This window comes from Carassius gibelio, chromosome A17, assembly GCF_023724105.1.
Source record: "Carassius gibelio isolate Cgi1373 ecotype wild population from Czech Republic chromosome A17, carGib1.2-hapl.c, whole genome shotgun sequence".
NCBI lineage: Eukaryota > Metazoa > Chordata > Actinopteri > Cypriniformes > Cyprinidae > Carassius > Carassius gibelio.
The window spans coordinates 12,024,161-12,042,467 of NC_068387.1; the positions used below are offsets into that span (position 1 = coordinate 12,024,161).

Below are 18,307 nucleotides of genomic sequence, written 5' to 3' on the forward strand. Positions count from 1 at the left end.
GAATGCCACCCTGATCAAAGTCTGAGTGAATAATGACTTAAAAACCATGTGTTGGAAGCTGCCCTCGTCTTCTCTCTCTTTCCAGAGCAGATTAATAAAACATCATGCACAGCAACTACACTGCTAACTTGCTTAGTCAGCAAAATGTTACACATCTCTCAAAACTGAACACACATACAGGACGCATGCAAACAATGCCAACACCACACAATAACAAAGCAAGCAAGCAAGCTCACACACAAAGAAAAGAAGTTCCTAAAAGAAGGGAGTACTTTTAGTCGGTCTTTTGAAACTTTGAAAGTTCAAACTGACGATAAATATCAAATAAATATTCACAGTATTAGGAAAGACCACACATGTGCACTGCACACACATTCAATTTCATGTACTATATATCATTCATCATAACAAGCATGTTTTCTATTTAATTTTTAATTTTTAAAGTAGACATTTCACTCTCTGTAGATTTGTTTTTTCATACACTGAGCTTCTAAGTTTCTTGCTCAAGTTCACATGACCGAGATGGCAGAAAGCACATCTTGTTTGCTTTAATTGTTTTACAGAGTCACAACATTTCGTTGTTATTCTGAGTATATACAAATAAACGTAGAATCTTTACAAATTCAAAAGATTTATTACTTTTATCTGTATGACCAAAAATGACGGAGTATTTTAAGAGCAAATGAGAGCACTGGTGCCTCCATCTGTCCTGCTGTGATTTATAGTAATTTATAGTGATTTTGTTTCTATCCGAATCCTGAAAAAATGCCTTTAGTCTACACCGGATGCCACGCCACATCAGCTAAAGACTGACTACACTTGAGAGACAAAGCAACCGTTGAAAATCATTTGAAATTTGTGTCATCACATCATAAATAGAATGCTACAGCAGTTTACTGTCAGTGATTTGTGGAGTCATGCCGCACTGCATCCAGTGTAAACAGAATAATTGATAATACGGAGTCCTGTTGACTAATCTATATATAATGAATCTCTATTATTGATCAGTGGTTCTATAGTATTTTGTCGAGTTGCTCCGTGCTGCTCGCATCCAGTGTAGACACGATGTTAGGAATCGTTAATTGTTTTCCCTTATAAGGATTCATGCTTTGGCCACACCCCTAACTCCACAACCCCCCAAAACTAACTGCCCACTCGCCTTCACCACTGCCAATATCATCGTTCAACACAATGTTTCACTGTAGACATTGTCGAATGCCAAATATGTAGACATCGCCCAACCCTACCTGTAGTTTCACAACTTTGTAAACTACATATTTTATAATTGAAGATAAAAAATCTTAGGGGTGCTCCGATCACGATTGGCCGATCGTTATGCGCATCTCGTCAGTAAAGCCGGTTCTCTAATCAGTGGTTAATTCCATCAGGTGCGTGATTTCACATAGAGCAGCTGTTACTACACTGAGCTGTTGTTAACTGAGAAGCTGCGCAAATCCACGTTAATTTTCAGCGTTTATTGGCGCATCTTCTCAGTTAACAACGGCTCTGTGTAGTAACAGCTGAAATAATTCCACATTTTTTCTACAATGGTCTTTTTATAAATGTCTGTGAGGTTGGGCTTTCCGCCATTATTAATCTTTCATTACCACACTGATAAATATTGAGAAGAGATTCTTTCAGGAAGCCGCCACACACATAACAGAGAGGAATCTCATCTCTTCACATCCCTCCATTTCTGTCATCTTGAGCTCTTTCACTCTCCTACGTTTTTTACCACTTCTAAAATTCAAAGGACAGAGATTATTAAAATCATAGGCCTCATCTAAAGAACGAAAAAAAAAAAATGCAAACCGAGACAGAGAGAGACAGAATAACAAACAGAGATGGAGAAAGACAGATGGTCAGTCAGGAAGAACAATGGTGAATGATGAAGGGATCTGAAGACTGAAGAAGAGAACTGGGGAGGTGTAGAAGAGCGAGAGACTGGGGATGAGAATAAAAGGAGGATGAAAAGAAGAGTAGATAAATGATGAATGAGATGAAACACACATCCTGCGAGAGAAAATACACAGGAAGGATTGGGAGATTTAGATTTACAGAATGACGCAAACCCTTACAGCCAAGACACACACACACACACACACACAGAGCTATTCCCCTTGTGAACGCTGGTAATTATCTTAAAGCCCACTGCTGATGACCCCTGTGCTTTCATTAGCACTTTTGCCTCATGCAAGCACACACATAACAGACAGAAACAAACCTGTTTACTCTCCTGCAAGACATTCATTAAGAGCAGAGCGGTCACTGTAACACATTTGAAAACATGATTTTGGGATTCCTCTTAAAGGGATATTATGGGTTTATTATGAGTTAAGGTCTATGGAATGCATCTGTTACTAATTATGACAGAAAACAAAGAATAAATGACATCGAGGATTATGGACTTGCAATAGAAGTCTATGGGGCAAACACAACAGAACCATACTGGATTGAAAGAGCATTTCTGTCATCTTATTTTGTTTTTAGAAATATTTCAGTTGAACAAAGTGCCTGGTTTTTTCTCAAATACTACTGAAACTCACCTTCAAATTCCTGCGGAACACAAATGAAGAAGACACTTTGAAGAATGTTGGTTACTACCGTAAACAGTTTTGCTTGAATCCAAACCACGGCACAGTCTATAGAATGAAAATGTGCCTCCTCCTAATATAATTTGCCTTTGACTATAGCAATAGCAGGTAGAAAACCGTGGTTTAAGACTGTTACAAACTAAAAGCTACTTTAATATCTTCTAAAACATCTTCCTTTTTCAATAGGTAAACATAACTTAAAATAAAACTGGGCCTTTGAACAGAGAAAGGTGTTGGAGTCGTGGCTTAGCCAGACATGATGATGTGCTAACTTGGGATATCACATGACTTCCTATGCCCTCACAACCACCTCTAAAAATAAAGAGGCAGAAATCCTAAAATATACAGACAGCAGCCTCCTATAACCCGCAGAGTGATGCAAAGCTTCTCATCAATTCGGTTTAAAAAATTATCTTAATCCCTATTAGATGTTTTCTGGTTTAAAGGCATAGTTCCCTAAAAAATAACAATTCAACCATCATTTACTGAGCCTCATGTCATTCTGAAGTCATAAAACTTTCATTCAAATGATTCAAGTTTGAAACATAAATGAAGATATTTTAATGAAGCCTGAGAATAGTACACAGAACCAAGACATTGGTTCGCTTGATTCCTGAAGGTTCCCCGATAAAAAAAAATTCTTCCCGGGGTTAAAATATACGTTTTTTAGCAGGGTTGCCTTGGTAAAATTTGCATTTTAGGGGCTAAATATCACGTTATTGGTATTGGGGTTGCTTCAAACTGCGGACATGAAAAACAATCGCAGACTTGGCAACACTGGTTCAGGTGGAGCGGCAGTTACTACACAGAGCCGTAGTCTACCGAAAACGAACACAAAATCGTTTTCAAAATCGACAAAGAATCATCTGCGATTTTAACATCGATTTTGTGTAGATTGTCAGTGAATTACAGCTCGGGGGAAGTAAATGCCAACCGGTGTTGCCAAATCTGTGGTTGTTTTTCATGTCCGTGGGTCAAAGCGACCCCAATACAAATAACGTGATATTTAGCCCCTAAAATGCAAATTTTACCAAGGCAACCCTGCTAAAGAACGTATATTTTAACCCCGGGAAGATTTTTTTTTTATCGGGGAACCTTCTGGAAGCGCGATTGGGCTAGTTTTGGACTAGTTTTGAGAAGCAACTGGGCAGGATTTGTTGTGAAAACCTGGCAACCCTGATCTGAACGCACGTGCTGGAGATATACTTCTAATTACAGGAGCATCTTTACTGATGAGATGTGCATGAAAATCGCATTCGATTTTATGCACAGCCCTAGCCTAAATTAAATCAGTTCATCATACAAAGCGATTATGTCTCTTCAGAAGACTTTAAGCCACTTGATTCATTTAGATTACATTATGAATGTTTTGATTCATCAACACTTTCATCTAATAGAGTTAAAAATGGAGTGACAAATGTCTTAGGTTTTATTCAAATTTCTTCATTCGTGTTTTGATCAAAAAACAAGTTTGAAAAAAAAAAAACTATGAACTATTCCATTAAACATTCACTAAAGCAGCTCAGTCTCACTTGTGCTTCTATGCACAAAAAAAAAACAAGAGAATAAGAACTTCCTGTAGGCCTCTAGTTGCAAAGTTTCTGAGGACTGTAACAGTGGCACTGTCCTTCACTAGACAGACACTGCACATGAAGACTCAGTTGAGCTGCAATGTGTGAGAGCTGTAATCCCACAATCCAGCTCTGCATCCGAATCGGAAGCTTAATCTGCTGCGGAACGACTCCCTGGGTCTCACACACACCACGCTGACATAAAGGTGCTCTGTTCATTCACTTCGTGCATCCGTGTGTTTGGTGGATGACCCAAAGTGTGTTCGCGTCAGAAAATGAAGAGAATGAATTAAGTCTGAGTCTGAGTTGACAGAAGTTGTGTTCTTCAAGGCAGATGTGTGTGGACTCCCCTCCGCAAACACATCTGTATGGCCAAAGAGCTCAGATCACATAACAGATCTCATTACGCCAACGTGTTATATTACCCAGATGTGATGTAATGTTTCTCTTTTTTTCACCCCAGCCAACATAAATACACAAACTGGCACTTGAATTATTCCATTATTAGATAAAGAATAAAATCAATACAATATAATATTACAATTATCGTACACTCAGTATTGTATCCATTAATGTTTTATGATATATTTTATTTATACACATACAATTCAAAAGTTTATTAGAACACTGTGAAATCAGTAATATTGTGAAATACGTCAATTGTTTTCTATTGTAAAATATTTGAAATGTAATTTATTCCAATGACACAAAGCTGTATTTTCAGCATTCATTACCCCAGTCTTCAGTGTCACATGATCCTTCAGAAATAGAGATGTTGTGTATTTGGCATTATTTGCATCGCCCCATGTTTGGAATTAACAACAACCCTATATAATGTTAATTAAAGCACTGGTGCTTGGCTTCAGAGTGGAGATTCTGTATTGTACATTTATGTGTATAAATAAAATATATCATAAAACATTAATGGATATCTTAAACAAAATGAGCTTTAAACGGCTGTGTGACATGGCTATTACAGCAAATTGGAAATGTTTTATTGTTAACATAGGATACTCTACATTAAACACAAATTTGGCTCAATTAGATTCATAGGGGCATGTGTGCCAGTGCAAAAAGAAAAGTTAAACATGATCAACAACATTTTCTTTTGTGGTTGCGGCTGCTTAGAACCAAAAATGGAATTTACATGTAGAGAGTTTTTATTGCATCATACCTTTTTAGCTGTTTGTATAATAGCGTTGGTTAAATGACCTCTTAATAACTTCTCTTGTCTGGCACAAAAAGGCATGCTTGCCAAACAACAAGCCATGCAAGAACGACCCTTCTCTGCTGGATCAAATTAATTTCCATGTCTATCTGACTGAGAGAGTAACCAGACTCTACCCACCTTGCACTCACAGAAATCTGAAGTAATGCCAAGCATAGAAAACATCACCAATAAATCTCATACACTCTGAAGCACACACACCAACAGGTTACATAAACAGAAAGAGCAGCATGTCCATTTGATCAGTGGTGCGAGAGTGGTGCGATTCCAGGGGGTTCCTTTAGCCTTGGGGCAGGGGGGGGCGCTGTGATTAATGTCTGTATTCTATTATCTAAGATGCTGCAGTCACACTGTGTCCAGATAACGCTTGAGTTAAATTATTCATCCAGACGCGGGCCAACAGAACACAGACACATTCAGATGGGAAGCTATGTTTAAGAGAAGAGATCATTACTGAGACACTTTGGCAGATTCTCTCTCTCACACAGTCTGTTTCCACCATATGGGCCTCTTGTACTGTTACTGATACAGTTTCTACCTCACTGTGAGAAGTGTTCCTGGAATATAACCGAGCTGTTCAGGCATCAACAATAAGGAATTTTTTTTTCTCGCCTGCTTAGTCAATTTGTCACTCACGTTTTATATATATATATATATACACATACATACATACATACACACACACACACACACACACACACACACACACACACACACACACACACATTTAAAGAGCTAATAAATAAAATAGTAAATAAATATATATATACACATATATGTTATTTTTAACATATTTATTATTATATAGATTTATTTCTAATATCTGAATGTGGCTAATATAGTAGACATCAAACATCTAATTCATTAAGTCATGTAATGGATTTCATTAAAAATATTTAAAAAGCTAATATTTAAATAAATTAGTAATAGTAGTACAGTAATAGCAGTAAGTTGTAAATGCAATTAATGTGTTTAATTCTAACTGTTTTAAACTGTGCAGGTGCGCAAGAGAGAGAGCCTATGGAATCACCAATAATCAAAAAGATATACTTTCAAACATACTGATAAACTAACGTTAAATATAAAAATACTGTACTTTGAACAGCTAGTTCATATATGGTCGGACACAACTGTCATTTGGCGCGTCCTGTGACAAATTTGCCACATCTGTGCACGGAAGTTATCAGTCTAATTGTTTTGCAAAATCATTCACGATGAAAATCAATAGTCGATTTCAAGTCCAACAGTTTAACACTAATATTGGACATAAACGAACACGTTAAAGATAAAGTATTTAAAACAGCTAAGTTCATATTTGGAGTAAAGTTGAATTGAACTGATGCATCATTCATACAGCGCTCAGGACCGCATGATGAGACCGACGCACTGCCGCAGAAACAAGAGATGCGTTCTAACATAACTGTGGCATTAAACTCCGTTAGTGAGGGCTCTTTAAAATATTGCACATACTGTATATAGACCGTTCAGATTACTTGTTACAGTGCAATGAGATACCTTCTATCTGCAGACAATGTACGTCTGTTTGTGGTTGGAGACTTTGTAACGTCCAAAACTATGTATTTTGCATGCATCACATTATAGTGCGGTGTGCCCTTTATAATGCACACTTTGTGGTGATGACGTAGAAGGACTACGTGAGAACCACGATGGATGATAAGTTCGCTCTGCCGCCTTGTTATTATTTTGTCTTTATTTTTTTAGTAACACCAAGAAACAGTTAATCTCTCATGAACGAAGAGCAATTTGCTGTGCGTGCGTGCGTGCGTGCGTGTGAAATGCGGTGCTGAAGTGAAATTGCTGGGCAGTTTGATAGCTGCATTATAATAGACCGCCTGATAAAAATAATAATAGTTTTTATTATTAAAAATTAATACATGAATAGGAGAATGAGCCTAATATCGCCTTGACTATCGACAGAGACATCTGCTTACGTCGATATCTCTGACTATTGTCGATACACGATACTATCATCTATCAGCACAATCCTAGTTTTCAACAGAAGAAACAAACTCATACAGGTTTGAAACAACATGAGGGTGAATAAATGATGCCATTTCATTTTTATCTGCACTGTCACTTTAAGAAAGGCTTAACCAGAAAGAGTATCTGTACTTCTTGACTCAGTGTGAAGATGGACTTTGGAACCAGTTTCATGTTTCCTGAGACCAACACTCAGCCCAGGTCCTTAACATGCTGATAAATAGATAGCCTGTTTCAGTCTAACAAATAACATGGACATGTTTGGCTGTGATATAAGATATGTAAATACTGTAGAAACACATAATAAACAGCTTAGAGAGCTGCAGCTAAAAAAAATTGGATGCGCTTTTTAATGACGATTAAATGGAAAACAATACAAGCCATGTCAGGACTTGCACCACAATACAGCCCTGAATCCAAACTGTGTGACATGCACACAATCACATCACCAGCAGTGACATGCTCACAATCATGCAAAAAAGAAAAAAGAAAAAGAAGAATAAGAAAAATATAATCACCCAGCAGCATTACTGAGAAATGATAAAAACTATATAATAATACCACATTTGCTCACACAATCACAAATCCATAATCGTGTTCTTAATCCATTCCAAGAACACACAGGCCTTCCCTTATGTATTCAGAGATGTATGTGTCTAGCGTTGAACGGGTGTGTGTTTTGAGTGCTGTTGACAGTGGAGGGGTGTAATGAGAGTAATGATTAAAGGCCGATTAAAACTCCATGAGGATTATCGTGCTCGTTTTCAGCCTCTGCTCTGCCAACTATTAAACACTGCTGCATTTCAGCCACAGATCTACTAGTATATCTGTATAAATGCATTAATTTACAAACTCTTAGATGTAGCTTTTACGTCACTGATTAAAATACTCGAAATTCGGAAACTGAATTAGAATTTAAAAGCATTCTTAATACAATACTGAAGGATGCAAAACACTGCTGTGTGTGTGTGTGTGTGTGTGTGTGTATGCGTCCCATGATCTGGCCTGCTCTGTGAACTCTAATGGTTGAACGTGATAAATATATGACCAGCCATGAACCCCTTCAGAGATCCATTTAATCAGCAAGGGGCCAGAGTGAAAAATACACCATTTCAAGGCCAGCTCTCAGGGCATCATGGGACAGAGGAGGCCAAAGGTCATTGCTTGTCCATTTAGAGCCGAAAAAAGCATGAGGTCTCTGAAATAAATGTCATAATCTAACATGAATTATATCTTGTTACACTGTTATATTGTCATACTGAAATGGATCTCAACCTATTTTTAGCGCTCCTATTGAAACAACTTAGAATAATAGGGCCCTATGATTTCCGCGATGCAGAAAACGCAGACAGAATCGCGGAATCCAGTCATAAAAACAGAATTTACAGTTTAGTGCGGAATGTCACGGAATTTGTCAAATTTTGAATTAATTAATCCAAAGTAGGTCATTGTACTTAATCAAATAGCGATATGGACTAATATCTGTAAATATTTAGCCAGAAAAGTCTATTTAAATATGAATCCTGCATGCTCTGTGTGTCTGTGTTAATGAATGGCGCAGAAGCATGGCTTTGTTTTTTTACACACACTGAAGTGCGCGTGATGCTCGCAGTGATTTCAGTGTCTGTCGTCGCACGGAATGAGGACAGAAACACATGAAGAACATCTCAAGAACTGCTCTGAGAGTCACTTCATGAGCATTTGACCATTTGATTTGAGTAAAACTAGCGTCATATCACATACACAGAAGGTATTCACACTAACCAGTCAAAATAAAAGTCCGGTATTTTGCCGGTATTAAGTCTTTAGATCTTTTAAGTATTTGCCAGAAATGTATTACTATTGTTCAGCATAATGTACATAGCCTACTACTACTACTACAACTACTACTACTAAAAAGTATCTTTTAAGGAATAATCACACAACATTATTTTCATGTTTCATTTTGAATAGTAAATCCCCTTTGTTCACCAAAAAATAAAATAAAGTTTTGTGAAAATGAATAAGTTTATTAATTAATTAATTAGACATGCTGTTTGATTAATACAGTTTAATTGAAGCATTACAAATGAGTTGAGAAAATTTTAAACAGATAAAAAAGAATCCAGAAAAGTTAGAATTAGAATAAGGTCCAGAATTAGAAAAAAATAAATAAAACAGAAAGTGTGTGTGTGTGTGTGTGAGATATATATATATATATATATATATATATATATATATATATATATATATATATATATATATATATTTTTTTTTTTTTTTTTTTCTTTCTAATCCATTATCAAAATATTTAACATTTCTTAAATATTAATAAAATAAAAAAATAAAGAAATATTGGCTTTATATTGGCTAAAACTGTTTTAAACAAATATGACAGCAGATTGACTTTTTGACTTGAGGTAGAAATATTATGAATTATTGACTAGCATTTTGGCCAGAAGCTACACTATAAAACAAAAATATGTGTTTGCTTCTTACATGCAGCTTTTCAATTCACAAGACGTTTATTGATGGACTGGAGACATTTGGATTACTTGTGAATTATTGTGATGTGTTCATCAGCTGTTTAAACTCATTCTGACAGCACCCATTCACTGCAGAGGATCCACTGGTGAGCAAACTCTTGGATGGCCTGAGTACATCCAGCAAATTTTTATTTTCTGAAAAATATTCCTTTTTAAAAAAGTTGAACTTTGGTGTCTGTTATGTGAGCATACAGGCCTGTCTGGCTGTTTGAGGGTCAAACAACACACCAACTGCAATGAATTCACACACTCCGAGTGTAAGTGGGAAGTGAAGCATAGGCTAGACGGCATGGTATAAATGTCCTGCTGGATCATATTTCCCACTGCTCCAAATCCCCAGCAGGACACAGACACAGAGCCAACACGTTCATGAGCCATTACACATTTATGAATGGAGCTTGTGGTGTGGAAATAGAGGCAGGCCTTGGAGCCAACCCTGCTGGAACACACTGCAAGAGGACAGGAGAACTGTCAGTCAGCAGGGCAACCAATAGCAGAGTGGGAGAGTGGGAGATCTAAACCAGAGGACCTTCGTAAGAAAATAAGTCTTCAGTAAGTGTGTAATTAAACAATGATAAAACCATGGTGGAAATTATACAATGTTAATTTTGCATGCAAGTATAATTATTTTCTTCAATGCCATGAGAGCAGCAAGGCTATCTTCTTCATGGCAAGAACAAAGTGAATAACAAAAGTCATACAATCAACAAAAAAATGACATAAAACATTTAAGATTAATAGAAAACAAAAACTTTAACAAAAATTGTGCAATCCGGTAAAATATGTTTAACAGTCATAGGAGTTTGACAAAGAAGACATGGTAAACGTTTTAATAAATTGAATTGAATTGAATTTAATGTATAAATGTGAAAAATAATAAATAACTTATTCGATTCCATGTCATGTTAAACAAATTAATGTCCAAAATAAATAAATATATAAATAATTTTGACTTTTGTGAAGGCATGCTTATAAAAAAAAATATTTATTCTGGCTTTTATTTAAAATAAAAATAAAATAAAATAATTTAGCATTAAGGCATAATTTATGTAAAATAAGAGCCAAAATAATAATTTTTGATTGATCATGTAATCATGTTAGCACATATTTATGTAAAACCATATCTATATGTAGAATTATATTAATGCTTGCCAGCAAAATTATTTTTCTTGTAGCTCTTATTTGACACAGAGACAGGCATGAATGCAAAATGATGTAAAATAAGTAATAATTTGACGTCAGCATGTTTTATGTAAAATAAAAAGACAAGTGTATATGCAAAAAAAAAAAAAGTCATAAAAACATGTTTGTATCATATATAATTACGTGAAATAAATAAATAAGATCACTTTCCCATGCACACATCTTTATAATGTAAAAGTCAAAATAAAACAAGCTAGAATGTCACAATGTCTTTAGGTAAACCATTTTCAAAAATAATGCATAGCTTATAAAATATTGTAATATTTAAGCATGTATTTAAAATAATAGGCAAAATAACAGATAACTGCATGAAAGAATGTCTTTATTTAAAATAAAAGCCATAATAAAGAAATATCTTAGCTACCTAATGTTTAACTGTAAATCTGTGTGTAGGACTTGCATACAGACCCTTCAATTTCAATTCAGTCTGTACTAGCCGGACTAAGTGGGCCCCTTAGGCATTTCAAAGAATACTTCATTGCCATGGGGTTACACTATAACCGAGACTTACTTTAAGTATATATCTCAGTACAAGCTATGGCTTTCTAAACGGCAGAGAGATGCCTCAAAGATAATCCGCTTCAAAAAGAAATTCTTGTGCCCATGCTGAGAGATCGGAGCTCTAAACATATGCAGATAACAACTGCAGTGGATTTATCATGAGCATGCAATTTCATTGCACTCACATCTGGACAGAAATCCCTCGATGGAACAGAATAATAATCTGCTAAATTGAAGATACCTTTGGCATAGTGAGGTTACCAGAACAAGAATGGCTTTCGATTGGTCAATAGCTTTCTGTATGACAGCTAGGCAACCGTATAAATTGGGGTAGTAAATGAATCAATTTTAAAACAAGACAGAAACAAATAATGATAGATATTACTCAACTCACAGCAAATGCAACAAACTTAAAGGGGTCACATGATGCCATTTCAATTTTTTCCTTTCTCTTTGGAGTATTACAAGCTCTTGGTGCATAATGAAGATCTGTAAAGTTGCAAAGACTTTAAGTCTCAAATGCAGAGAAATATTCTTTATAAAAAGTAATTATGTCCCCACTGGATTCAACAAATGCCTCGTTTGTAATAGGTTTTATAGGTTTTGTCTCATCAAGTGATGTCCGGATGTCCAGGTCGAACCGGTTCACCAAATCGAACTAAATCATTTGAAACGGTTCGCGTCCCCAGTACACACTAATCCACAAATTACTTAAAGGGTTAGTTCAGCCAAATATAAAAATTATGTCATTAATAACTTACCCTTATGTTGTTCCAAACCCGTAAGACCTCCGTTTATCTTCAGAACACAGTTTAAGATATTTTAGATTTAGCCCGAGAGCTCTCAGTCCCTCCATTGAAGCTGTGTGTACGGTCTACTGTCCGTGTCCAGAAAGGTAAGAAAAAAATCATCAAAGTAGTCCATGTGACATCAGAGGGTCCGTTAGAATTTTTTGAAGCATCGAAAATACATTTTGGTCCAAAAATAGCAAAAACTACGACTTTATTCATCATTGTCTTCTCTTCCGTGTCTGTTGTGAGTGAGTTCAAAACACTGCAGTTTAGTGCGGTTCGCGAACGATTAATTCGATGTAACCTGAGCTTTTTGAACCAGTTCACCAAATCGAACTGAATCGTTTAAAACGGTCCGCGTCTCCAATATGCATTAATCCACAAATGACTTAAGCTATTAACTTTTTTAATGTGGCTGACACTCCCTCTGAGTTCAAACAAACCAATATCCTTGAGTAATTCATGTACTCAAACAGTACACTGACTGAACTGCTGTGAAGAGAGAACTGAAGATGAACACCGAGCCGAGCCAGATAACAAACGAAAGATTGACTCTTCTCGAGTCAAGAACCGTTTCTGTCAGACGCGTCCGATTCAAGAACCGAGGAGCTGATGATACTGCACATGTGTGATTCAGCGTGAAGCAGACCGACACACAGAGCGTCTGAACCGAACTGATTCTTTTGGTGATTGATTCTGAACTGATTCTGTGCTAATGTTATGAGTGCAGGTAAACCGTTCATCTACTCTTCACAGCAGTTCAGTCAGTGTACTGTTTGAGTAAAAGTAGTTCACAACAAGTAAAACCATGGTCCTCTTTACCGTGATTATATGGTTTTTAAAATAAATAATAAGTATTAATAAACTATGGAATGTCATTAAAAAAAAAACTAAACGTAGAAATTACAAAAACAACTTATATAAAAGTAAAATATTCCCCAATATTTAATATTTAATATAAGTAATAACAGTAACATTTATAATAAACATTTCTGCAAAAACAGTGTTAATAACTGCAAGTTAAATTACTATGGTGCTGAATTGACAAGCTTGTAATATGTATTGCCATTTTCTAGTTTACCTCGTTATGTAGTTTACATTGTTGTGGCTGTTTTCAGCCAGCATTTAATGTTCTCGTATCACACGACTGTATAACACAACTCTGTGTCACTTCTGAATGAATCAAGCAACTTGCACTGTTTGTCACTTTACATCATGACAGAAGCACAATGCACTTTCATCAGTATGGGTGACTGATCCTCATTGGGAATGTCCCAGTGCTCCTGATGGCCAGTATATGCCTGAGCATGATGCTTAGAGATTTTTAAGGCAAAACACCGATTATATAGTGTTAAGTGAAAGTAGGTCCAAAGTCTGACCCATTAACTTTCAAAAATTGATAGTGATCTTCAAAAATATGCACAAACACACCCTTATGTTTCTGTGGTATATATATACACACACACACACACATCAAGCTGTAGTCATTTGTCCTCTACACACCCAAAGGGTAACTACAGTCACAGAACGAGGAGCATAAATCCAGAAAAATGTCATCCGTGTCTACATAGAAAGGAGTACTCGCATAAACCACTACATAAAAGCAACACATTTGTCTTTAGCTTTGATTTGATGTCTAGTACATGAGTCGTTCTGAAAACACTGACCAAAAAGCTGTTATCTACATTCTCCAAGCTGATTTCCAACACCTATGAAATTATGCCCCTGTAATTCAATACTGATGGCTTCGAAACGATACCTGGGGACCGACATCAGAACTATCTTTCATTAAGGCTTATTAATAGCAACTGTTGACGTTCAACTGAGATTAGATCTTGGCAGAGGCCCATGTCTTTCAAATACAAGGTCCTCTACTGCCTTTAAGTCTGGCATATGAGTTCCCAATTGCTATTCAAGTGTCTGCTCCTTCACCACCTGAGGGTTCCAGGAGGGGTTAACAGGACTTGAAGTCTAAACTTTTGGAGAGCTGCTTGAGTGGTAGCACAAAGATACTCTTCACAAGGGTGTTAACATGCTTTGACATCACAGTGGCCATGAGGAACTACATCTGAAGGTGGATCTCAAGAGGGTGGATAGGGCAGGAGCAGCTCACAGGTGACTGGTCATAAAAATTCAATGCAACGATTACAGAATTTAATGGATTGCTATGATGCATTGTTATGAATGGGTTATAATAAATTGTCATGCAGGGATTATGTATTTTTATATGTCAACCTGGAAATTAGAATCACCTTGGTTCCTTCAACAAAGAGCCTATAGGATGTGTTCTATTGTCTTTTGGATAACAGCATAAAAAAAGCTCAACAAAAGATCAACAAAAGTTTATGATATTTACACATTTTGATCATCAAGATCATCTACACAAAAGATATTCAACCACTAAGCTGAACTTTTGGTTTAGAGAACACCACTTTGTGCTTATATTGATGTAACACATTGAGTATTATTATAATGATTCTAAGAATTCTTCATTTGTGGCCACAATTTATTTATTTATTTTTATTTTTCCCCCAGCATGCCATGTGTGGGACTCCATAGGGAAAAAAACCACTGAGACCATACTAAATTCCAGAACTCAATCATTTCCTGTGTTAGAGGAAATATAGCCTATCAGAGATGGGAATGCACCTTACTTCAGTTTATTCGTTGAAGCACGACAGCTGTTCAGAAGGAGGAGCCCTGCCCACACGGGAGGATCATGCTGAACACCTCAGAGACAAACCCTGACAGCCGTGAATGTAACTCTGATGCTGGCACCTTTGAACGGAAAGATGAGAGCTGGAGAGGAAATGATCGAAAAGCTAGCACTTTTTCTCTATGTGTCATTTCATGTATCAGATTTCAAAGAGGAACCATCGACTTACCAACAGATGTGTCTGACCCTCCATAGCATGTAACTACAGCTGAAGCAATCAGAATGAAAAACGCTTGGTTGAGCAAACCTGATGAATGCAGTAAATATATGGCATTTACAACACAACAAATTCAGTCCAATATCACAATCCCCTTCAGGGAGGCGGTTTGTAGGATACACAAATATTTTACTGTTCTATGAAAACCAAAAGCAACACCCTCCCAAAAATTAAAGCCTCTGAGCTCAGCATTCAACCAAAACCTTGAGGATCCAGAGAATCCTGTATCCATCCTTTGTGTTCATTCAATCTTTCCCTCTAAAATGATCCAGGCTATGAAAGTTATATGTAAAACATTCATAATACCAGACAGCACTCGGAACAATGATAACATTTGCCTGGAAACCGCTCTGAAATCTGCAGTGCATGCAGACTCTGTCTTGCCTGCTACCCTAAAAATAAACACCAAAACAAATCAACTTTGAATAGCACAAAATCAATAGTTTCTGATTTAGAATCTATTTACATGCAATTTTAATACATAGTCTAAACGTTTTGGACACTTATTTTTAGACTAAGACACATTTGGAAGCCCCTGCCATGATTCTATTTCACCAATTTACAACATCTCAAACAAGGGGTCAAAAGGTTTTTGCTTTTCCATGCATAGCTGAACAGAAAAGGTAATGTATCGCTTGCTCACTATTAAGTATGCACGTTCCGTAGTGCTACGGTATGTACTTGGTCCCATTTTCGTTTCACTCTAAGGCATTCATACTCGCTCTCACTCCCTCCCTGCCTCCTTTGAACACACACACACACACACACACACACACACACACACACAGAGAGTTCCTCATCAATAAGCGTGCGCTTCCACGAAATGCCCCTACACAGTGCAGGCATGCTAACCAATCTCCTAGAAGGGCTAGGCGTGACTGCGACTAATGATGGACTAGATCAGCTGACATTAGTGTAAGAAAAAAATGAAAGGGCGTGTGTATAATATCCTCGGGAAAATCCCTCTTACCTCCTCTCATATATTTCTCTCTTATGGCTCCACAGAGCTGAGGAAAATGTTGTGAAAAGCACAAATATGAGGCTGATGGCATTTCAGCACCAGAAAACAGTGGACAGCACCCTCGGCCAGCAGTCATGCTTATACAGGGGTGTGTATGATGGGGGGAGGATAATTCCCACAATGTTTTATACCATGCCCTCTCACGAAAAGCATCTCAGAGGCGCATGCTCACGGAATAGGCTCGCGGAAACACACCAAGACAAATGTCATGAACATGTGACACACTGCAAAGTCACTGACATTTCCATTCAGTCAATGTGTGCATTTCATCACTTGTGATGGGAAATCCAATTCATTTCCACAAACTGGATTCCTTTAAGCAGTTGGTTACAAAGACCACTTCACAAAATGATTCAATGATTTGTTTACATTATCATGTGATCCATAAAATCCGGTAGTGGTATATTACATGCTCTGAAACCTTCCAGTATGACCATCTATATGCATATGATGCTGTTTATTAAGGTACATTCTGTTAATAAAGGTTATTATAGTGATTTAATGTGTCCCACTTCGGTTTGTTGTAGCTAGAATTCAAAATTTACAAAATCCATGAAAAGGTGGTGGTTGTTGTTTTGTTTTAAATAAAAAAAAATTAATTTAAACTAAAAACTCTTTAAATGTGCTGCTGTGAAATAGGGCCATTTTCAGCAGGAATCCACACAATTGGGAAAATGCGTGTGAAAAACTTCCCTACACAGATTTTGCTGCAGGTTCAAGTTGGTCACACGAATTAGCAGAGATGAGCAACAGAAAATATTTAACTTTGCCAAACTATTGACAAAAGACAAGTGAACCCCTTTTTTTCAGCGGATTTTTACTGAAATTTTGCTAATGTGGCTGCCGTTTATGCATGTTGATATAACCGGCACATAATTAAGTTGCAAATGTATTTATAGAACTCTGCACATTATTTATAAGCAAGAGATTTTCGGAAAATGGTTCTCGAATCAGTGAGTTAATGATTCAGATTCAGTCTGAGCGATTCTGACTCATTAACTCACTGATTCGAGAACAATTTTTCGAAAATGTCTCGCTTATAAATAATGTGCAGAGTTCCAAAAATACAGTCGGAAAAGTCGATCAAATCCAACTCGAACGAACGAGTTTCATCCTCCAACTGTAAACAGATTCATTACAAAGATCTCACTCAAAAAAGAAGGATTCGTTGACAAATCGGACATCGCTTTTCATCTATCATTCCTCTTGTTCCCGATGGGAAGCTACAGCAGCGATATTTAACAGGAAGTCGTCTGCCCCATTCCCGTCTTTAGACTAAATTGGGGTGGCGATCTATGAAGACGACTCAAACGCCTACAGGAGAAGACCACTAAATCGCGTGAACAGTGAAAGCCATTATCGGTTACCCTTAAAGTCGTGTTTAAAGTGCATTCCTGAGTGGATCTATCTATTGCACGAGACGCTGTGCATATTTAAATCTCACCGTGCATGTGTGCATATGCAGCCTCAAAGCAAACCTGAAGCTGAGATGCTGCTGTGCAGAAATCCATGAGAGAGAAAAAAAAACACTGCGTGACCAACTCCTAATACCAACTCGTTTCTACAAAACAACACTATTCAGCAAACACACATGTTAATATGACCATAAACAGACATATAGCAGTGATCGAAGGGTTCATTCACAGAGGTTTTCCAACGATCTGCTCTATGTTATTTGGATGTCTTGCGTACAAGCTATGAATAATTCATCACACAAACTGTTGTCTTGACACTGAGCTGTGCTGCATGACAGACCAAAGGCAGATCTCATACAGCCGGATACATTATAACATACACGTATAAAATCAATATGAGAATATATAGATAAATAAACGCACAGCTTTTGCAAATGAGGACCGCGAGCAATAGATGGGCAGAACTCGCTCAGATAGGAATCAGCACCGGCACGACAACAGCGGGCAGGACCAGCACGAACGAC

General features: G+C 37.0%; 1 protein-coding gene across 6 annotated transcripts in view; it reads right to left on the bottom strand.

The window, feature by feature from the left end:
• Window positions 1-18,307, bottom strand: part of LOC127933455 (gephyrin) — an 84,971-nt gene that overhangs the window by 66,481 nt on the left and 183 nt on the right. The window lies entirely within an intron of this gene.